Genomic DNA, 24005 nt, shown 5'->3' with positions numbered 1-24005 from the left:
ATCCAGCAATCTCTCATCTGAGCATATACCCAAAGAAAATGAAATCAGTATCTCCAAGATACTGCTGCACTCCCATGTTCATTACAGCGTTATTCACAACAGCCAAGATATGAAAACAATTTAAGTGTCCATCTGGATGAATGGACAAAGAAATTGTGTATACAGTGGAGTATTATTCAGCCTTAGAAAACAAGATCTTGCCATTTGTGACAACGTGGATAAACCTAGTGGACATTATGCTAAGTGAAGTAAGCCAGACACAGAAAGAAAAAACTGATCTACTTACATGTGGTATCTAACAAAGTCAAATACATAGAAGCACAGAGTAGAACAGTGGTTACCAGGGGAGGGGAGGTGGGGGAAATGGGAAAATGTTAATTAAGGGTACAAAGTTGGAGTTATGTAGAATGAAAAAGTCCAGTGATCTAATGTACAGCACGGTGACTGTAGTTAATAATACTGTATTGAATACTGGAAATTTGATAGAATAGATTTCATGTACTCTCAGCACAAAAAAATGGTAACTGTGTGGGGAGATGATATGTTAATTAGCTTGATTGTTGTAATCCTTTCACTAAGTATATCAAATCATCGTGTGTTACACCTTAAATACATAAAATTTTTGTTTAAAAAAAATAAAAGAAAGACATAAAAGAAAAAAAAAGAAAGCCACATGGTGAGCAAAGATTGAGAGCAGGGGGAGTGGGATGGTTTTGAGAGGCAATTCACCAAGGCTCTGGGAACGTCTGATAACCTATCCCAGTTTTAATCAAATGCATTCGAGTACATTTTGTTCCTCCATGTCTGGATAGATATGAGAAAACACAAAGTCTGTGACGTCCTTCTTTGTTTTTCATTTTCTGTGTTTGTGGCAAAATACATATAACATAAAATTTATCATCTTAACCATTTTTACATGTACAGTTCAGTAATGTTAAGTACAGTCATACTGTTGTGGAACAAGTACCACCATCCATCTCCAGAACTGTTCATCTTGCAAAACTGAAACTCTTGTCATTAAACAATAATTTCCCATTCCCCCTTTACTCCTGCCCCTGGAAATCACTATTTTCTTCCTGTCTCTATGAATTTGACTACTCTAGGTACCATACAGTATTTGTCTTTTTGTAATTGGCTTATTTCACTTAGCATAATATCCTCAAGTTTCATCCATGTGTAGCATTTGTCAGAATTTCCTTCCTTTTTACAGCTGAATAATATTCCATTGTATATATATACAGTTGACCCTTGAACAACATGGGTTTGAACTGCATGCGTCCACTTATACTTGGATTTTTTTCGATAAATACATACTACAGTACTACACAATCTGTAGTTAGTTGAATCTACAGATGCAGAACCATGGATATGGAGGAGGAACTGTAAAATTATACATGGCTTTTAGGCTTCGGGGGGGGGTGGATGCCCTTAACTCCTGCATTGTTCAAGGGTCAACTGTACCACATTTTGCTTACCCATTCCTCCATTGATGACTACTTGAGTTGCTTTCACCTTTTGGCTATTATGAATAATGCTACTATGAACATGGGTGTACAAATATCTCTTTGAGACCCTGCTTTCAATTCTTTTTGGGTACATACCCAGAAGTGGAATTGCTGGGTCATATAGTGATTCTGTTTTGAATTTTCTGAGGAACCACCATAACAGCTCTGCTATTTTACATTTCCACCAACAATACACAAAGGTTTCAGTTTCTCCATATCCTTACCAACACCAGTTATTTTCCATTTTACGAAAAATAGTAGTCATCCTAATGGGTGTGAGGTGGTATTTGATTGTAGTTTTGATTTGCATTTCCTTAACGATGAGTGGTAATGAGCATCTTTTCAAGTGCTTGTTGGCCATTTGTATGTCTTCATTGGAGAAATGTCTGTTCAAGTCTTTTACCCATTTTTGAATTGGGTTTTTTGTTGTTGAGTTTTAGGAGTTCCCCATATGTTCTGGATATTAATCCCTTATCAGAGACATGATTTGAAATATTTTATCCCATTTTGTGTGTTTCTTTCTTACTCTGTTGACAGTGTTTTTGATGTACAAAATTTTTAAATTTTCATGAACTTCAATTTGTCTATTTTTTCTTTTGTTACCTGTACCTTCAGTGTCATATCCAAGATATCATTGACAAATCCAATGTTGTCCCTTTATAATGGAACTTTTCATTCAGAGGTAATTGTAGGGCCACATGCAGTTGTAAGATATAGTACAGAGAGATCAAGTGTTTTCTTTCAGTGATAACATCTTACAAAACTATAGTACAATACACAACCAGGATATTGATATTGATACAGTAAAGATATAGAGCATTTCCACCACCATAAAGATCTCTTCTGGTACCTTTTTACTGCCACACCCACTTCGTTCCCACTCACCACCCCTCCTTAACCCCTGGCAACCACTAATTTCTTCTCCATTTCTATAATTTTGTCCTTTCAAGAAATTATATAAATGGAATCATACAATGTATAACTTTTGGGTTTGACTTATTTTCACTCAGCATGATTCTCTGAAGATTTATCCAGGCTGTTGCATGTATCATTGGTCTGTTCCTTTTTATTGCTTAATAGTATTCCCTGGTATAGATGGGCCAGAGTTTATTTAACCAGTCACCCACTGAAGGACATCAAGTGATTTCCAGCTTAGGGCTATGATGAATATGGCTGCTGTAAACATTCATGGGCAGATTTGTGTGAACATAAGCTTTCGTTTCTCTGTGATAAATGCCAAGGAGCATAACTGCTGAGTCATATGCTAGTTGTAGGTTTAGCTTTTTTAGAAAATGCCAAACACTTTTCCAGAGGGCTGTACCAGTTTATGTTCCTACCAACAATTGATGAATAATACAGTTTCTCTCCATACTACCTTTTTTTTTTTTTTTTTTAAATAAATTTATTTATTTATTTATTTATTTAGCTGTGTTGGGTCTTCGTTTCTGTGCGAGGGCTTTCTCTAGTTGCAGAGAACGGGGGCCACTCTTCATTGCGGCGCGCGGGCCTCTCACTATCGCGGCCTCTGTTGTTGCGGAGCACAGGCTCCAGATGCGCAGGCTCAGTAGTTGTGGCTCACGGGCCTAGTTGCTCCGCGGCATGTGGGATCTTCCCAGACCAGGGCTCGAACCCGTGTCCCCTGCATTGGCAGGCAGATTCTCAACCACTGCACCACCAGGGAAGCCCTCCATACTACCTTTTCACCACCAATTGGTGAAAATTTTTTCCACAATTTTTTCTTACAGCCATTCAGATAGGTGTGTAGTGATATCTCATTGTGATTTGAGCTTGCATTTTTCAAATGACCAATGATGCTCAACATCTTTTTATGTGCTCATTTGCCATCTATACATGATCTTCAGTGAAATGTCTGTGCATGTTTTGTCCATTTCCTATTTAGATTTTCTTTTTCGCTTTTAAATTTTGAGAGTACTTTATATATGCTAGATACTAGTCTTTGGTGGGATATGTGGTTTGCAAATGTTTTCATCTCATGTGTAGTGTGTCATCGTCTTTTGATTTTTTTAGCTTCATTTATTTATTTTCTTGTTATTTATTTTTACATTTTTAAAACATCTTTATTAGAGTATAAATGCTTTACAATGTTGTGTTAGTTTCTGCTATATAACAAAGTGAATCAGCTATATATATACATATATCCCCAATCCCCTCCCTCTTGTGTCTCCCTCCCACCCTCCCTATCCCACCCCTCTAGGTGGTCACAAAGCACCGAGCTGATCTCCTTGTGCTATGCGGCTGCTTCCCATTAGCTATGTATTTTAAATTTGGTAGTGTATATATGTCCATGCCACTCTCTCATTTCGTCCCAGCTTACCATTCCCCCTCCCCATGTCCTCAAGTCCATTCTCTACGTCTGCATCTTTATTCCTATCCTGCCCCTAGGTTCATCAGAACCTTTTTTTTTTTAGATCCCGTATATATGTGTTAGCATACGGTATTTGTTTTTCTCTTTCTGACTTACTTCACTCTGTATGACAGGCTCTAGGTCCATCCACCTCACTACAAATAACTCAATTTCATTTCCTTTTATGGCTGAGTAATATTCCATTGTATATATGTGCCACATCTTCTTATCCATTCATCTGTCGATGGACACTAAGGTTACTTCCATGTCCTGGCTATTGTAAATAGTGCTGCAATGAACAATGTGTTACATGATTCTTTTTGAATTATGGTTTTCTCAGGGGATGACTGTGTCTTATGGTAGTTCTATTTTTAGTTTTTTAAGGAACCTCCATACTATTCTCCACAGTGGTTGTATCACTTTACATTCCCACCAACACTGCAAGAGGGTTCCCTTTTCTCCACCCCTCTCCAGTATTTATTGTTTGTAGATTATTTTGATGATGGTCATTCTGACCGGTGTGAGGTGATAACTCATTGTGGTTTTGATTTGCATTTCTCTAATGATTAGTGATGTTGAGCATCCTTTCATGTGTTTCTTGGCAATCTGTATATATGCTTTGGAGAAATGTCTATTTAGGTCTTCTGCCCATTTTTGGATTGGGTTGCTTGTTTTTTGAATATCGAGCTGCATGAGCTGCTTGTATATTTTGGAGAATAATCCTTTGTCAGTTGTTTGTGTGCAAATATTTTCTCCCATTCTGAGGGTTGTCTTTTCATCTTCTTTATGGTTTCCTTTGCTGTGCAAAATCTTTAAGTTTCATTAATTCATATTTGTTTATTTTTGTTTTTATTTCCATTTCTCTAGGAGGTGGGACAAAGAGGATTTTGCTGTGATTTATGTCATAGAGTGTTCTGCCCGTGTTTTGCTCTAAGAGTTTTATAGTGTCTGGCCTTACATTTAGGTCCTTGATCCATTTTGAGTTTATTTTTGTGTATGGTGTTAGGGAGTGTTCTAATTTCATTCTTTTACATGTAGCTGTCCAGTTTTCCCAGAACCACTTATTGAAGAGGCTGTCTTTTCTCCATTGTATATTCTTGCCTCCTTAATCAAAGATAAGGTGACCATAGGTGCATGGGTTTATCTCTGGGCTTTCTACCCAGTTCCATTAATCTATATTTCTGTTTTTGTGCCACACTATACTGTCTTGATTACTGTAGCTTTGTAGTATAGTCTGAAGTCAGGGAGCCTGACTCCTCCAGCTCTGTTTTTCTTCCTCAAGATTGTTTTGGCTATTAGCGGTCTTTTGTGTTTCCATAAAAATTGTGAAATTTTTTGTTCTAGTTCTGTGAAAAATGCCATTGGTAATTTGATAGGGATTGCATTGAATCTGTAGATTGCTTTGTGTAGTATAGTCATTTTCACAATGTTGATTCTTCCCCATCTGTCTGTATCATCTTTAATTTCTTTCATCAGTGTCTTATAGTTTCCTGCATACAGGCCTTTTGTCTCCTTAGGTAGGTTTATTCCTAGGTATTTTATTCTTTTTGTTGCAGTGGTAAATGGGAGTGTTTCCTTGATTTCTCTTTCAGATGTTTCATCATTAGTGTATAGGAATGCAAGAGATTTCTGTGCATTAATTTTTTATCCTGCTACTTTACCAAATTCGTTGATTAGCTTTAGTAGTTTTCTGGTAGCATATTTAGGATTTTCTATGTATAGTATCATGTCATCTGCAAACAGTGATAGCTTTACTTCTTCTTTTCCAATTTGGATTCCTTTTAGTTCTTTTTCTTCTCTAATTGCTGTGGCTAAAACTTCCAAAACTATGTTGAATAACAGTGGTGAGAGTGGGCAACCTTGTCTTGTTCCTGATCTTAGTGGAAATGGTTTCGGTTTTTCACCATTGGGAACCATGTTGGCTGTGGGTTTGTCATATATGGCCTCTACTATGTTGAGGAAAGTTCCCTCTATGCCTACTTTCTGGAGGGTTTTTATCATAAATGGGTGCTGAATTTTGTCAAAAGCTTTTTTTGCATCTATTGAGATGATCATATGGTTTTTCTCCTTCAATTTGTTAATATGGTGTATCACATTGATTGATTTGCATATATTGAAGAATCCTTGCATTCCTGGGATAAATCCCACTTGATCATGGTGTATTATCCTTTTAATGTGCTGTTGGATTCTGTTTACTAGTATTTTGTTGAGGATTTTTGCATCTATGTTCATCAGTGATATTGGCCTGTAGTTTTCTTTTTTTGTGACGTCTTTGTCTGGTTTTGGTATCAGGGTGATGGTGGCCTCGCAGAATGAGTTTGGGAGTGTTCTTCCCTCTGCTATATTTTGGAAGAGTTTGAGAAGGATAGTGTTAGAGCTTCTCTAAATGTTTGATAGAATTCACCTGTGAAGCCATCTGGTCCTGGGCTTTTGTTTGTTGGGCGGTTTTAATCACAGCTTCAATTTCAGTGCTTGGGATTGGCCTGTTTATATTTTCTATTTCTTCCTGGTTCAGTCTCAGAAGGTTGTGGTTTTCTAAGAATTTGTCCATTTCTTCCAGGTTGTCCATTTTATTCGTATATAGTTGCTTGTAGTAATCTCTCATGATCCTTTGTCTTTCTGCAGTGTCAGTTCTCACTTCTTTTTCATTTCTAATTCTATTGATTTGAGTCTTTTCCCTTTTTTTCTTGGTGAATCTGGCTAATGGTTTATCAATTTTGTCTATCTTCTCAAAGAAGAAGCTCTTAGTTTTATTGATCTTTGCTATAGTTTCCTTCATTTCTTTTTCATTTATTTCTGATATGATCTTTATGATTTCTTTCCTTCTGCTAACTTTGGGGTTCTTTTGTTCTTCTTTCTCTAATTGCTTTAGATGTAAGGTTAGGTTGTTTTTTTGAGATGTTTCTTGTTTCTTGAGGTAGGATTGTATTGCTATAAACTTCCCTCGTAGAACTGCTTTTGCTGCATCCCATAGGTTTTGGGTCATCGTGTTTTCATTGTCATTTGTGTGTAGGTATGGTTTGATTTCCTCTTTGACTTCTTCAATGATCTCTTGGTTATTTAGTAGTGTATTGTTTTGCTCCCATGTGTTTTCATTTTTTACAGTTTTTTCCTGTAATTGGTATCTAGTCTCATAGCATTGTGGTCAGAAAAGATACGTGATATGATTTTAATTTTCTTAAATATACCAAGGCTTGAATTGTGACCCAAGATACGATCTATCCTGGAGAATGTTCCAGGAGCACTTGAGAAGAAAGTGTATTCTGTTGTTTTTGGATGGAATGTCCTATAAATACCAATTAAGTCCATCTTGTTTAATGTATCATTTAAAGCTTGTGTTTCCTTATTTATTTTCATTTGGGATAATCTGTCCATTGGTGAAAGTAGGATGTTAAAGTCCCCTACCATTTTTGTGTTCCTGTCGATTTCCCCTTTTATGGCTGTTAGCATTTATCTTATGTATTGAGGTGCTCCTATCTTGGGTGCACAAATATTTACAGTTGTTATATCTTCTTCTTGGATTGATCCCTTGATCATTATGTAGTGTCCTTCTTTGTCTCTTGTAATAGTTTTTATTTTAACGTCTATTTTGTCTGATATGAGTATTGCTACTCCAGCTTTCGATTTCCATTTGCATGGAATATCTTTTTCCATCCCCTCACTTTCAGTCTGTATGTGTCCCTAGGTCTGAAGTGGGTCTCTTGTAGACAGCATATATACAGGTCTCGTTTTTGTATCCATTCAGCGAGCCTGTGTCTTTTGTTCGGAGCATTTAATCCATTTACATGCAAGGTGATTATCGATACATATGTTCTTATTACCATTTCCTTAATTGATTTGGGTTTGTTATTATAGGTCTTTCCTTCTCTTGTGTTTCCTGCCTAGAGAAGTTCCTTTAGCATTTGTTGTAAAGCTGTTTGGTGGTGCTGAATTCTCTTAACTTTTGCTTCTCTGTAAAGGTTTTAATTTCTACATAGAATCTGAATGAGATCCTTGCTGGGTAGAGTAATTTTGGTCGTAGGTTTTCCCCTTTCATCACTTTAAATACGTCCTGCCACCCTATTCTGGCTTGCAGAGTTTCTGCTGAAAGATCAGCTGTTAACCTTATGAGGTTTACCTTTTATGTTATTTGTTGCTTTTCCTTTGCCGCTTTTAATATTTTTTCTTTGAATTTAATTTTTGATAATTTGATTAATATGTGTCTTGGCACGTTTCTCCTTGTATTTATCCTGTAAGGCACTCTCTGTGCTTCCTGGACTTGATTGACTATTTCCTTTCCCATATTAGGGAAGTTTTCAACTAGAATCTCTTCAAATATTTTCTCAGACCCTTTCTTTTTCTCTTCTTCTTCTGGGACCTCTATAATTCGAATGTTGGTGCATTTTATGTTGTCCCAGAGGTCTCTGAGACTGTCCTCAATTGTTTTGTCTTTATTCTGCTCTGTGGCAGCTATTTCCACTATTTTATCTTCCAGGTCACTTATCCGTTCTTCTGACTCAGTTATTCTGCTATTGATTCCTTCTAGAGAATTTTTAATTTCATTTATTGTGTTGTTCATCATTGTTTGTTTGCTCTTTAGTTTTTCTAGGTCCTTGTTAAACGTTTCTTGTATTTTCTCCATTTTATTTCCAAGATTTTGAATCATCTTTACTATCATTATTCTGAATTCTTTTTCAGGTAGACTGCCTATTTCCTCTTCATTTTTTGGTCTGATGGGTTTTTACCTTGCTCCTTCATCTGCTGCATATTTCTCTGTTTTCTCACTTTGTTTAACTCACTATGTTTGGGGTCTCCTTTTCACATGCTGCAGGTTCGTAGTTCCCATTATGTTTGGTGCCTGCCCCCAGTGGGTGAGGTTGGTTCAGTGGGTTGTGTAGGTTTCCTGGTGGAGGGGACTGGTGCCTGTGTTCTGGCAGATGAGGCTGGATATTGTCTTTCTGGTGGGCAGGTCCATGTCTGGTGGTGTGTTTTGGGGTGTCTGTGGCCTTATTATGACTTTAGGCAGCCTCTGTGCTAAAGGATGGGGTTGTGTTCCTGTCCTGCTAGTTGTTTGGCATGGGACTTCCAGCACTGGAGCTTACTGGCCGCTGGGTGGAGCTGGGTGTTAGTGTTGAGATGAAGATCTCTGGGAGCGCTCTCGCTGATTGATATTACTTGGAGCCAGGAGGTCTCTGGTGGTCCAATGTCCTGGACTCGGCCCTCCCACCTCGGAGGCTCAGGCCTGACACCTGGCCAGAACACCAAGATCCTGCCAGCTACAAGGCTCAGAAGAAAAGGAAGAAAGATTTTTTTAAAAAAAGAAAGAAAGACGGACAGGACCCTAGGACAAATGGTAAACGCAAACCTATAAAGACAAAATCACACAAAGAAGCATACACATACACACTCACAAAAAGAGAAAAAGGAAAAAATAATTTATATATTTAAAAAAAAAGGAAGAGAGCAACCAAATCAATAATCAAATCCATCAATGATAATAAACTCTAAATACTAAACTAAGATATACATAAAACCAGAAACAAATTAGATGCAGAAAGCAAAGCCCAAGTCTACATTTGCTCCCAAAGTCCACTGTCTCAATTTTGGGAACGTTCGTTGTCTATTCGGCTATTCTTCAGATGCAGGGTACATCAAGTTGATTGTGGGTATTTAATCTGTTGCTCCTGAGGCTGCACGGGTAAATTTCCCTTTCTCTTCTTTGTTCCCACAGCTCCTGGGTTTCAGCTTTGGTTTTGGACCCGCCTGTACGTGTAGGCCCCCCTCAGGAGTCTGTTCCCCGCCGAGACAGGAGGGGTTAAAGCAGCAACTGATTAGGGCTCTCTTGCTCACTCAGGTTGGGGGGAAGGAGGGGTACAGTAGTCATAATTGGAATGTGGGGCGAGCCTGAGGTGGCAGAGGCCAGCATGACGTTGCAACAGCCTGAGGCGTGCCATGCGTTCTCCCGTGGAAGTTGTCCTTGGATCACGGGACCCTGGCAGTGGCGGGCTGCACAGGCTCCTGGGGGTGTGTGGATAGTGACCTACGCTTGCACACAGCATTCCTGGTGGCAGCAACTGCAGCATTAGCGGTTTATGCCCGTCTCTCGGGTCCGAGTTGATAGTCGCAGCTTGTGCCCATCTCCGGAGCTTGCTTAGGGAGTGCTCTGCTTTCTGTGGGCACACTGGGAAGGAATCCCCTCTCCTTGCACACCCCGAAACAAAGGTCTCTTGCCTCTCTGGCAGGTCCACACTTTTTCCTGGATTCCCTCCTGGCTAGCTGTGGAGCACTAGTCCCCTTCAGGTGAGATCTTAGATTACTGATTTGAGGCTTTTCCTCTTTTCTTCTGTATTCCTTCTAATGTTATAAATTTCCCTCTCACCACTGTTTTAGCTGTGTCCCCAAAATATTAATATGTTGTCTTTTCATATAATTCAGTTCAATGTATTTTTATTTTCTTGAGAGCTTCACCTTTGGCCTATTGATTATTTAGGAATGTGCTGTTTCATTTTAAAATGTTTAAAAATTTTCCTATTAACTTTCTATTATTAATTTGTAGTTTATAGAATTGTGTTGGAGAACACTTTGGGTATATTTTCTATTAAATTTGTTAAGTATTTTTTTAAGGCCCACCATATTATCTTAGTATATGTTCCCTGGGCATTTGAAAAGGACATTTATCCTGTTGTTTTTTGGGTGAAGTGTTCTACAAGTGTAAATTAAATCCTATTGGTTGATGATGGTGTTTTCTTCTATATCCTTGCTTATTCTCTGTCTAGTTGTTCTATCAGTTGTTGGGAGAGGAGTTTTGAAGTCTCCAGCTATATTTGTAGATTTGCTTATATATCCTTTCAGTTCTAACAGTTTTTTCTTTACTTATTTTACAGCTCTGTACATAAACATTTAGGATGTATATGTCTTCTTGGTAGATTGTCCCTTTTTTCATTATATAATGCCCCTCTCTGTCTCTGGTAATTTTCTTTGCTTTAAAGTCTACTTTATTTGGTATTACTGTACCTACTCCTGCTTTCCTTTGATTAATATTTGCATGATATATCTTTGCATGATATACTTTGACCTTCAACCTGCTTATACTGTTATACTTGATGTGTGTTACTTGTTGACAGCATATAGCTGAGTCATGGTTTTAACCCACTCTGTTAACCTTTGTCCTTTAATTGGTATATTTATACCATGTACTTTTTTTTAATAATTATTGATGTGTTAGGGCTTAAATCTGGCATTTTTTTTCTTTTTGTTTTCTGTTTCTTGTTTTTCTGTTTTCTTTTTCCTACCTTCTGGTGAGATTTTTGAACTTTTTTTAGAATTCCAGTTTGATTCATCTGTAGTGGTTTTAAATTTACCTCTTTGTATAGCCCCTTTAGTAGTTTCTCTAGGTATGACATTATGTATACATAACTTATACAACATATTGGTGTCACTATTTTACCAGTTCAAGTAAAGTATAGAAAGTTTATCTCTCTATGTCCCTTTACCTCTCCCCCCCATTTACAATATAGTTGTCTTAAATACTTCCTCTATATTCATTTAGAATGGCATGAGACTGTATTATAATGTTTGCTTTTTTAAAAGCTCAGTTAATATTTGTCTACATTGGCTGCCAAGGATCATTGGCTGCCCCTGGCTGGATGGGGTAGGGAGAATAGTGGGAGTGAAATGTTGGAATGTAAAATTGTTATTATTTGTTAATTTCCTGTGTACTTCATTCACTCAGTCTTTTACCAAATAGTAATGGAAAGCCTATTGTGCACTAGATACTGTGCTAGGGTCTGGGGTGTCTTAAGTTTGGTTCCCTGGGAAACAGACTTAGAGATGGAGACTTGTGTGCAGGAGATTTGTTGCAGAAGGCTCTCAGGAACAACATCTATGAGGAAGTGGGGGAAGCCGGGCTTGGCAGAAGAGAAGTTGAACTGTGATGCAGCTGCAATTGAGGATTGGCTGAAAGCACAGAGATTGGGGGTGAGGGGAACCTTCAGAGTTATCCGGAATTGAGGCAATGAGGCCAGGCCTTTGTATGCTCACATTGACCAGTAGTTGGATGTGGGTGAATTCTTGGGTAGGGCAGCTTTATTCAGCTGTGTGAAATTCCAGAAAAGAGACTCAGCTGTGAGCTGACAGCAGGCAGCAATCCCAGCAGCTGGGGGAATTGAAGCTTTGTCCTGAGAGGGATCCGGATTGCACACCATGGCACCTGTATCGTGAGGTTACAAACAGATGGACAGGACAGAATTTCTGCTCTCGTTGAGTTGGCAGTTGGAGTAGGTGACAGAGATGAGTGTAACAAATATGTGTAAGCAAATAATTATGATCAGCCATTGTAAGTTTAAGAAGAGCAGGAAGTTAAAAGTGCCATAGGAACTCACATCAGGGAGCAACCAACTCCTCTGGGTGGGTCAGGGAAGACCTCTCTTCAGCAACACAGTTGCTTTGCTCATTCATGTTTTGAAGGGAAAACTCCATGCCATCACATCTCACAGAGGAGGTAGTGAATTACAAAAGCTTGAATTTGCTTCGAAAGACGGGGTCTGTATTTTGCCAAGTAAAGAGAAGTAAATCATGCATTAATGGAGCCGATATTTTCAGTGAGTTAGCGCCACAGGCTGATCTGGCAAAGAGATAGGAAAGGTGAGCATGCGGGTTATGTGTAATGTGGAAAATAACCTTTTAAACTTTTATGCCCCTCTCTAGGGCAAGAATGCTATTCTTTAAAAGGTTAGTCTACTACCGAAAAAAAAAACCAAAAAAAGACTACTTCATGTTTCATTCTAGAATCAATTTTTCTATTAAAAATAAATTGCACTTTAAGTAACCTGTGATATGTTCAGCTAGAGCTAGTGGCTAGACGAAACTTTTATGTCTGCAGTCCTGGTGATTTGGAAGGACTGTTGAACTACTCAGAACAGAATATAAATGTCTCTGATCTTCCGAAACTTGGGTTGCCCCATCTAACCTTAATCCTAGTGGAATTTCACTGTTGTTTGATGGATCTTAGGCTCCCAGAGGTTGCTTTGTGCCCAGTGTTTTGCGATCATTAGGAAAATCCAGAGCCCTTCTTCTTTTTTATCTCCATTGACAGAGGTTCACTGCCCTCTAGGAGTTTAGAGTTCTGTTGGAGAGTCACAGAAACATGAAACAACTGGAGAATGATTCATGGGCAACAAGTAAGCAAGTGTGGGCGTACAACAGAGAGCCCCTGAGGAGCTTAGAAGAATATAAGAAACCAGGAGGTTCTCTTAGAGAAGGCCAGCATGAAGGCAGAATTTGAAGGAGGTGATGGATTAGAAGAGTGAGGATATTGGGACAATCAAAAGGGCAGGGGTAGCTGAACACAAGCCCAAAGGAGGAAATGACTAAGATGATGCAGGGTCAAGAGAAGCCAGGTCATACCTACTTTTGGAAAGCAATTTTCTTTGAGAAAGAAACAAATGGGGTAATCAGAGTAGTCAGACTCAGGGAAGCTTGTTATTCAAAATAATAAAGAAACCTACACCTGTGACCTTGGACTCTTCTATCTATTTGCTCACTTCCTTGGAAATTATAAAGAGATCAAATATATGTTTGGATAAGAAGATTATTGGCCCTATGAGATGGTAAATTACCATAAGTATGCTCTCTGGTTGAAAGAGACCGTAATGACTTCTGGTCCAAACATCCATCTGATACCTGAATCTCCTTAACAATGAATGCCCCAACAAAATCTTCATTTAGCTGATGTTTGAACAACCCTAATGTTACAAAATTCACTAACTCCCTTGATTCTTGAAATAAGGATAAAAAGCTAAAATCTGTCCCCTTGTACCAGGTCTAGTGGTCTGCCTGATCCAGCAACACTGAATGGACGATGCCCCTCATTCTAGGCTCCCAGACCATGTGTCTACATAGTAGGCAAAGTTATATCCCTTTTTTGGTAGAAATATCACAATATTAACTAAACTGAGTTTAGTTTCAAAATTTTAAGGGTTTTGAAAGTTTAAGGGTTTTTTTTTTTCTTCTTATAGTCTGATCCTCATGCATCTGGGGTTTGTTTGGACTCAAATGAAGGACCTTGCACTTGTCCCTATTACATTCTATCATGTTAGATTCTATTCATTTTGAAAACTTTTGGAATTTTTTTGGTTCATATTCTTTCTTTGCTATTTCTCTTGGCTTGGTATAATTTGCAGATTTGATTAACAGTTTTCATGAGTTAATTGATACAATAATCAGGGTACAGTCAAGGAAAGGACCTTCAAGGTAGAAGGAAGAGAGAGAATGTTCCCTTACTTGCTTACCTAATGCTAAAGCAGCCAGTGGCCTAAGCTAATCCAGTAGATCTACCCCAAAGAGGGAGGTGACCGGAAGGGTGGGAGAATTGTGGGGAGGTATGCTCTTCTACCACAGCTCAAATACCTTTCAGCAAGGATGCAAGCAGACTAGGATGGCTACCACTTACTGGGCATTTATTATGTGCCAGGACAGAGCTAAGTGCATGGCATACATTATGAGGTTAGTATCATCTCTATTTTAACTTGTGGAAATGACAGCTTAGAGAGTTTGAATCACCTGTCTGTTGTCCCAAGGTGGAAAGGATAGGGATAAGATTCATATTCAAGTTTCTTTGACTCCAAAACAAGCACACATAATCATTGAATTACTGGAAGTTACAGACAGTCATATGGAACCAAAACAGAGAACTCTTGGGGGGGGTCTCAGGGAATGTGAGGACCCTTGGTCTATTCATTGTGAGTGTTCTGAGGTATGTGAATAGAGAAGGATTCCTGTCACTTTGTTGTGGTCTCTATTTGGCTTGTGCTTTTATTAATTAGCTTTTATTAGTAGAATTATTCTGCCCTTCATTGGAAGCCCTAATTGTATGATTAGAAATAACTCCAAATCAACTAATTGTGATGATACAAAGGATCATTTCACTGGAAGAGTCCTAATGGCAACCAAATTAATCCCAAATATTCCACAAAAATGACAAAGAAACATGAACCACAAAGAAGTTGAGTACCTGACGTGGTTTCTACCCAAGTGAAGGGTATGAAAAGAGCAGAGTGCCCCAGGAACTCCTCAGAGCCCAGGTCTCCTTACTTGGCTGGGTCATGTCTCAATAGAGGTACTGACCTCAAGGACACTGGGACTACTGTCTTGGCTTGACTTTCTTTTCTGGGTCTTATTAGGGTATTTTCTGTTAAGGACACAAATAGCATCTCTTCTCTTTCTGAAGGCTGAGTCCAAGCTATCTCAAGATTTTAAGTTTGCATTCTTTGACTGACTACACAAAGAAATCTTAATTGTATGTGGGCAACACCTGCAGAACAGTGTGATAAAGAGTGATCTGCCTAATGTCACTTTTCCAACACATCTACCGTCTAGGCAAGGTCAACTCCCAGCTGCCTTCTCCCCCTCCTCACTCTCATCTGAGCACTCCACCCTATAATTTCTTACCAGGGACAGACAAATTGAAAAGATAAGAAAAGTTAGGTTTCAATTCTGCTTCCATCACTTACTGGTGGTGTGGTCTTGAACAAATTATTTAATCTTTCTGCGACTGTTTCATGATCTGCTAAAAAAGAACAATAATATCGGTCTCTGTGAATGTGTGGAACTAAATGAGATTAAGGTAGAGCATTATATAAGAGAAAGGGATGAGTGTATTGTGAAATCAGCTGTCAGAGCACTCAGGCTGGAAGAGGAGAAGGAAAAAAGCTGCCGCTGCTGCTGGTTGTGATGATGGAGATGATGGTGATGATGATAATGATAGCTAAGGATTTCTGAAGGTATAACCATGTGCCAGGCACTGGGCTAAGTGCTTTATAGACTGTTTTATTTAATCTTCACAACAGTCATCTGAGATGAATATTAACTTTATACCCACTTTATAGATAAGGAAATGGGAGTTTTAAAGACATTCAGGAACTTTGACCAGAATAAATCACCTATTAAATTGCTAAGCCAAAAACTAATTTGATTCCTGGCTTCTGTTCATTCCAAGAGAATTACTGGTCTCCTTCTCAGCTGAAGTCATCAGGGGGCATCAGAAACTTCATCCTAGGAGCCAGTGCTTGTTCTCTGTGTTCCCCAACCCCTTCTACTGATCTCTCAGCCCTCTGACTTAAAGAAAGATAATTCATCACAACTTCTATATTTTATGCCTCCATCTTGAGAACATTATTTACTTCCCTGAAAATATCTGACACACTGAAAATGTATAATTTACATGTAGGAGACCTAAGTCCTATTCCCAGCAATTCTTTTAACTAGCTGTGTGGCCTTAGGCAAGTCAACCTCTTTGAGCCTCAGTTTCTCATTTGTGAAATGACAACCGTATAGCCTCTAGGATCCCTTTCCAGGATACTTTAACTCTTTGAATCTGCTCAGGAAAACTTAGTCTTAGCATGTGAAATGACACAGAAATAAATATCTGAACCAAAGCTTACTGTCCAAAAACAAATGTTATTTCCATGGTTATTTACAGACATTAATGACTATAACTTTGCCACTATCGTTTTAGACATTCTATACCCTATTTGGTGACCACAAAATTAATTATCCAAATCAGGACACTTTGGGATTGAAAGCAGATGCTGCTGGTAATTGCACAAGGACAGTGGGCACACCAGCACTGTCACCTTCTCTGAACAACCTTGTCATTGCTCCCTTTGTGGCCGCTCCTCCCCTTCCTCCTCTTCTCTCCTCCCCTTCTCTTCCCTGGGCTTCAACAAGAGTGAAAGGCATCACAGACAGAGGTGTGAGCTCCCTCGGCCCCTTAATGGAGTGTTAAGTTCAAAGCCTGAGGTGTGACCATTTAAATGCTAACACTTTTAAGCAAGTTTGTCTGCAACAGAAACACCCCGTGTAAGGCTTATTTCCCCCTCTAGTTTAAAAAAACATTTTGCAATGTTAATTTCCATTCCATTCCATCAGTAACTTTCTTCTGTCTTCTTTCTGCCTCCCTTCATTTTAAACAATTCTTTGATTTTGTAATTGCCTTGGAGAACACCAAAATGACCCCAGCCTTGAACCCCAACAAAGAGCAAGGACATTAGTAACAGAGTTCACTTTCCTGGGTACTGCCTCGGTGTTTCTTGGATGCTCTGGGAATGCTGGGGGCAGCAGATGGGTTTAATGGAAGTCAGTGATCAACTGGAAAGTGATTCCATCCCTTTCTGAGGCCAAAAGAATCCACAGGCCTGATTTCTACTCCAAAACTAATTTTAAAAATAGAAATTGGAGCCAGTTAAATTCTTAACTTAAAAAAAAAAAGCTATTATTATCAAAGACTGTATCTAAGTGCCTCATAGTAACTATAACACACTTTAGTTGAACTGAATTACCTTTTAAATCAATTCTATATAGAACTTGGCCACTTTATTTTAGGTGATAAAAGAACAAAACTTTAATAAAGGAGTAAAAGATGACTTTTTGCTATTAAAAGAGTTTAGTGAATACAGTGCTTTGTGACTCATCTAAAAACATCTTAAAAAATCATTTTGCATTGCTCAACTAAAATCCACTCATTTAATGACATTTCTTGTGGTTAAAATCCGCTCTACATGGTCACTATTTTTAAAAAGTATGATTTATCTTCAGTGTTTGAATGAACCATAAAATTACCTTTGACAGCATTGATATTTCCACAATTATGAACAGATTATTTTCTCTATTGTCTGCAAGCTGATGGGCCTTTGTTTTAACATGTTTCCTTCTTCAGTTGTGGAGAATGTGCACTTTTTAACAAGCAGTTTTAGCCAGTTGTCAGAGGGCCAGGTGGAACATGAGTTGATACAGAGTAAAATTAACAGCATTAAAAAGGCTTAACGCTCAAATCTGCTTTTTCTTCTGTAACTTGTGTCTATCCACTGTGCTGCCCGGGAGCGTTTGTGGGTGCTGCTGGCCCGGAGAAGGTGGGGTCTGATCAGTGGTCCACGGCTCTTAGGCCCTTGTCTGGTGTCCCTTATCACAGTGCCAGCTGCCTGAGTCACAGGGCTTGCTCTCCCCACCGGCCCCTCACCTGTCTGATCTGTGGTACTACTTCAGTCTCAAAAGGAAGAGATGCTAGAAAAAAAAATAACATTTTGAAAGCTTTATCTGTTTAAGACACTGCCTAAACTCCTTCATAAGTTTTTAACTGTAAGTTGGTTTAAGAAGGAAAGATGAGCAAAGGTTTCTCCCTAAAAGCAGACATTCACTGACTGCTGGGGAGATGGTGTGGGCGGATTACCAATGAAACCTGATCTGCAGTGCAGGTACAGAAATACTGTCACCTCGGGAGGCTGAGGGCCACTAGAGCAGGCCACCTGGGTGGGGCTGGGGCGTGGTCATAAGGTGCTGTCATCAGCTTTGTGGGTCCAGAAATTCTGAGGCATCATTGTTCCTAGAGGTGACTGGTCTCTTGGGGTTGCTCCCCACTGACCAGACACTCCAGAAGTTGCTGTACACGTCAGAGTGCAAAATGAGTAGTTTACTTTGAGAATTGTAGCCCTACTTGTGGGTCTACACAGCATGACAAATTATGACTGGAAGGCTGGGACAAGCAAAGGAAGTGACAGCTTAATAGCTAAGAAGTCAGGGTTCACACCGACATAGAAAGCAAACTTATGGTTATCAAAGGGGAAAGTGCAGGGGAGGGATAAATTAGGAGTTTGGGATTAACATATACATACTACTATATATAAGATAGATAACTATACTCAGTATTCTGTAAAAACCTATAAGGGAAAAGAATCTGAAAAAGAATATATATTTATATAACTGAATCAGTGTGCTGTACACCTGAAACTAACAGAACGTTGTAAATCAACTATACTTCAATAATAAAAAATTATACTGTAAAAAAAGTCAGGGTTCAAATTTCAACTCCATCTATGCCTAGCTGTGTGACCTTGAGAAGTAATTTCACCTCTCTGGAACCAAGTCTATCCACCTATAAAAGGGGGAAACTCATAGGGATAGAATGAGAATTAAATGATATTTCTGTAAAAGTACCTAGGAAAATGGCTGTAATATGGTAAGTACCTAATAAACTGTTGACTAAAAGATTTGATTCAGTAGGAATCATTTTGGAGTTTTATTCAGGACAGTGACTTTAGGAATAAAGGACCAATTCATCCCTCTCACCTGGTGCCATTAAATTTGGCCAACACCAGTACAATTCACAACCACCACAGGAACACAAGGCGCTCAGAGGATTCACTTATAAAAGTTGAGCCGCCCATATTTTCTGGCTTTGGCTGCCTCTATCAGTGACGGCATTTTAACAGACTGAGAGCTGGTGATGTTGAGAGCGAATGGGGAATTGCCTGATCCTGATGTTTCCTTCCAGCCTATTCTAGTTTCTTAGCAGTTATCTTCACAAATTAGACCCATGTAAGAAAGTCTTGGTTTCTTTTTCATGCTTGATTTCACACATGTTCACAAATCTGCCCTGAGAGTTAGGCTTTTCATTCAGTAGCTACAAGACCTCAGAGCTGGGCTCATTACCACAACATGCAAAGACTGACATTATCCAGTGAGGACCAGGAGAGTTTGGGTACAAGCAAAAGTCAGTGCAGTGGATGTTCATGGTCTGGGGCCACTAATCATTCACACTTTCATTTCTCCAGCAAATGTTTATTGGACACTTACTATGTGCCAGGCTTTGTTCTAGGATCTGAGGATTAAGCACTTAACAAGGGGGTCTTGCATTCTGGTAGGGGAGACAGACAAGAAACCAAGAGAGAGGGAAAGTGAAAGAAACAAGAGAGATAAATCAGAGCATACAAGAGTTACATAGAGAATTAACATAAGGTGATGGGATGGAGAGTAACTACTTCACATGATACAGTAAGAACTCTCCGTGAGGTGATGTCTCAGCCAAGTGCTGAATCAAAAGAAGGACATGGACATGCAGAGATGAGTGTGACTGACATTCCAGGCCGAGAGTACCACTAACTTAGAGGTTCCCAGGTGGGCACCAATGGTGATGGAGATGACCAGACCAGAGGCCAGGATGGCTGGGGAAAGCCTAGAAGAGGGTGTAGAAGAGGTAGTCAGGATCAGGTAATCGAGGGCTTTATAGCCAGAGAAAGGAGTTTGGAATATTTGCTAAATGTGACGGGAAGCAATTGGGGGATGGGGGTTTAGGCAGAGGACTGCCATGATTGAATTTATATTTAATAGGAAAGTCCCTCTGGGTGCTATGTACAGAGGATTATAGCAACAAGACAGGAAGCAGAGAGACTATCCCAGTATAGAGAGATGCTGGTCACCTGGATAAAGATAGTGGTGGTGGAAGGAGGTGGTTGGATTTGGGATCTATTTGGAGGCTGGGTCCCGGGGACTTGCTGATGGGTTGGTTGCACATGGAGATTGCAGGAAGGTAAGGAAGACTCTTCTGTTCTTGTCTGAACAACTGCACAGAAGTTGTCTTTTCCTGAGATGAGGAAGACAAGAGGAGAAACAGGTTTATGGAGAAAAATATCAAGCGCGTGCTCTGTGAGCTCTCTTGTAGATCCCCGTGCCCCCTATGGGTCAGTGCACTGTTGCCACCTCTCTACAGGTGCACACTCGCTCCTGTGTACACTCTGCCTCATTTTACCTCTAAGCCAAAATGAAACCGAAGACACTGACTTCAGCTGTATTTAGCCTTTAGGTGAAAGAAGAAATTTTTAAAAATCATAAAATGAAGTTTTATTTGTAAAAGCCAATTTTCATTCTTAATTTGGTGCAGATGTAGTTCAAGGCATGATTTGAATCAGTCAGCTCTAAAATTGTACATATGTATGTATATGTAAATGTATATATTTATGACACATAAGAACATATATACACACACACATATATAACAACCAATACCATGTCATCTAGTCCTTTTAATTATTAACTCTCATTAACACTATCAATTGCCTTCCTTTACCTTTTGATGAATTTAACCAAGCTATGAACGATGGAGGGCAGAATTAGAGGGGCCAAGGCCTTTGCATGTTTCCTTGGATTAATCTTTAAGTGGTGGCATTATGGGTGATTTTTTATTTATCTGTGTTTTTTAGTATTTTTTAATAAAATTTTCTTAATCACACAAACACAGCTATTAACACCTGCACAAAGTTACAGACCACTAACCAAAGAACCATAGAATTTAGGATAGGAAGAACAGTTAACCAGGGAGGAATCTCTTCTCCAGTATCCCTGCTGAAATCTTCTAATAAAGGGGTATCTACAACATCCCCAGGATGTCTCCATTCCACGGTTGGCAGTGCCAATTATTAGCAAGTCCTTTCTTAATGTGGAAAAGAAAACTGCCCCCAGATAATTTTCACTATTGGTTCCCATTGTGCCTTTAGCAGAAACAAAAGCAAGTGAGCCTCAGCTTCTAAGTAATAATTCTTCAAAGATTTTAAGACATATCTCTCTTTGTTCGTTTTCTTTCTTTCTCTCTTCTTCTTTTTTTAACCAAAGCAGATCCAATTCTTTCAACAGTTCCTTCTGTGATATGATTTCTTGACCTTTCATCACCTTAAAGCCTGACTCCTCTCAACGCTTTGTGTTTAAACAAAGATTTTAGCCTTAAGTTAAAACGCCACGGTCCCATGTAAGAGGATTGCAGAAATGGGTTGATGCTGCTCCTGGGAGGTGGTGGGCTGGGGGCTGTTGCAGAAGGGCTTTCTTAACATCACCCTAACTACACAATGAAACTACACATCCTGGGTCCCAGCTTCTGGTTCTGGATCAATTGCCATCTTTGGGTATAGGTGCCAATAAAGAGAATTATAGAATCAGAAAATCTCAGCGTTAGAAAGAAACACGTTGCTCACCTTCCACTCACAGCAGAATCTCTCAACAGAAAGGCAGAGGAGTAAGGAGTCCAGCACACAGGATCCAGAGCTGGACTGCCTAGATGTGACTTCAAGACTCACTTGGGTCTCAGTTTCCTCACCTACAAAATGACAATGATAGTAATACCCCCTTCATAGAGTGTTGTACAGTACCTGGTTTATGGTAGAAACTTATAAATGTTAGCCACCATTATTATTGTTGTTATTATTATTCATACAGCATTCCCTGACAGATCATCATCAGACTTTTAGTGCTGGGAAGCTCCTTACTTCCCAAAGTGATTCCTTCCCAGGGTTCAAAACCCCTGTACTAAAATGTCCTTATTTAAATCTGTATCGTGGTAACTGCCACTCATGGGGACCAGTTCTGTCCTCTAAGTATCAGTTTAGCCTCTCTCCTGTGAGACAGTTCTTTATATATTTGAAGGCAACTATCATATATCATTACATCATCTACTTACATTTACTACATAGCTACTAGATAAACTAGACTCTAAGTTTCATGGGGCCAAATGTCCTGTGGGTTTGCTCATCACTGCAAAGCCAGCATCTAGTGCATTGTCTGGCATATACCAGGTGTTCAAATTGAATAACTGAGAAGTGAATGGCTCTTTGCCGGTCTGTAGTTAGGGCTTTAGTAAGAATTTCCTCAAAGTTAAGACTGTACTTTGGCTTTGAAGGAGGTTTGTGACAAGTCAGGAATAGAGCAATAATTCAATTTAATTTAGACATTTACTAAAGGCCTTCTATATGCTAGATGTTATAATAGGTTTTTTTTTTTTAACATCTTTATCGGAGTATAATTGCTTTACAATGTTGTGATAGTTTCTGCTGTACAACAAAGTGAATCAGTTATATGTATACATATATCCCCATAACCCCTCCCTCTTGCGCCTGCCTCCCACCCTCCCTATCCCATCCCCCTAGGTGGTCACAAAGCACCGAGCTGATCTCCCTGTGCTATGCAGCTGCTTCCCATTAGCTATCTATTTTACATTTGGTAGTGTATATATGTCAATGCTACGCTTTCACTTCATCCCACCTTACCTTTCCCCCTCCCTGTGTCCTCAAGTCCATTCTCTACATCTGCATCTTTATTCCTGTCCTGCCCCTAGGTTCATGAGAACCATTTTGTTTTTTTTAGATTCCATATATATGTGTTAGCATGCGGTATTCGTTTTTCTCTTTCTGACTTACTTCACTCTGTGTGACAAACTCTAGGTCCATCTACCTCACTACAAATAACTCAATTTCATTTCTTTTTATGGCTGAGTAATATTCCATTGTATATATGTGCCACATCTTCTTTATCCATTCATCTCTCGATGGACACTTACGTTGCTTCCATGTCCTGGCTATTGTAAATAGTGCTGCAATGAACATTGTGGTACATGTCTCTTTTTGAATTATGGTTTTCTCAGAGTATATACCCAGTAGTGGGATTGCTGGGTCACATGGTAGTTCTATTTTTAGTTTTTTAAGGAACTTCCATACTGTTCTCCATAGTGGCTCTATCAATTTACATTTCCACCAACAGTGCAAGAGGGTTTCCTTTTCTCCACACCCTCTCCAGCATTTATTGTTTGTAGATGTTTGATGATGGCCATTCTGACTGGTGTGAGGTGATACCTCATTGTGGTTTTGATTTGCATTTCTCTAATGATTAGTGATGTTGAGCATCCTTTCATGTGTTTGTTGGCAATGTGTATGCCTTCTTTGGAGAAATGTCTATTTAGGTCTTCTGCCCATTTTTGGATTGAGTTGTTTGTTTTTCTGATATTGAGTTGCATGAGCTGCTTGTATATTTTGGAAATTAATCCTTTGTCAGTTGCTTCGTTTGCAAATATTTTCTCCTATTCTGAGGGTTGTCTTTTCGTCTTGTTTATGGTTTCTTCTGCTGTGCAAAAGCTTTTAAGTTTCAGTAGGTCCCATTTGTTTATTTTTGTTTTTATTTCCATTTCTCTAGGAGGTGGGTCAAAAAGGATCTTGCTGTGATTTATGTCATAGAGTGTTCTCCCTATGTTTTCCTCTAAGAGTTTTATAGTGTCTGGTCTTACATTTAGGTCTTTAATCCATTTTGAGTTTATTTTTGTGTATGGTGTTACAGAGTGTTCTAATTTCATTCTTTTACATGTAGCTGTCCAGTTTTCCCAGCACCACTTATTGAAGAGACTGTCTTTTCTCCATTGTATATTCTTGCCTCCTTTGTCAAAGATAAGGTGACCATAGGTGCGTGGGTTTATCTCTGGGCTATCTTGTTCCATTGATCTATGTTTCTGTTTTTTGTGCCAGTACCATATTGTCTTGATTACTGTAGCTTTGTAGTATAGTCTGAAATCA

General features: G+C 39.1%; 3 long non-coding RNA genes across 3 annotated transcripts in view; 1 reads left to right on the top strand and 2 right to left on the bottom strand.

Moving 5' to 3' along the window:
* Window positions 1-24005, bottom strand: part of LOC309636613 — a 657692-nt gene that overhangs the window by 97058 nt on the left and 536629 nt on the right. The gene's annotated exons all lie outside the window — the stretch shown is intronic.
* LOC309636632 overlaps window positions 1-24005 on the top strand; it is a 505650-nt gene that overhangs the window by 422288 nt on the left and 59357 nt on the right. The gene's annotated exons all lie outside the window — the stretch shown is intronic.
* On the bottom strand, window positions 634-22440 carry LOC309636591. Its single transcript, XR_014250092.1, has 2 exons — window positions 3202-22440; window positions 634-2880 (listed from the first exon to the last, which is right to left on the bottom strand). It is a non-coding gene; the product is annotated as an uncharacterized lncRNA (long non-coding RNA).

This window comes from Balaenoptera physalus (genome assembly GCF_965194825.1).
Source record: "Balaenoptera physalus genome assembly, chromosome: 1".
NCBI lineage: Eukaryota > Metazoa > Chordata > Mammalia > Artiodactyla > Balaenopteridae > Balaenoptera > Balaenoptera physalus.
This window is presented reverse-complemented; position numbering and strand designations above follow the sequence as displayed.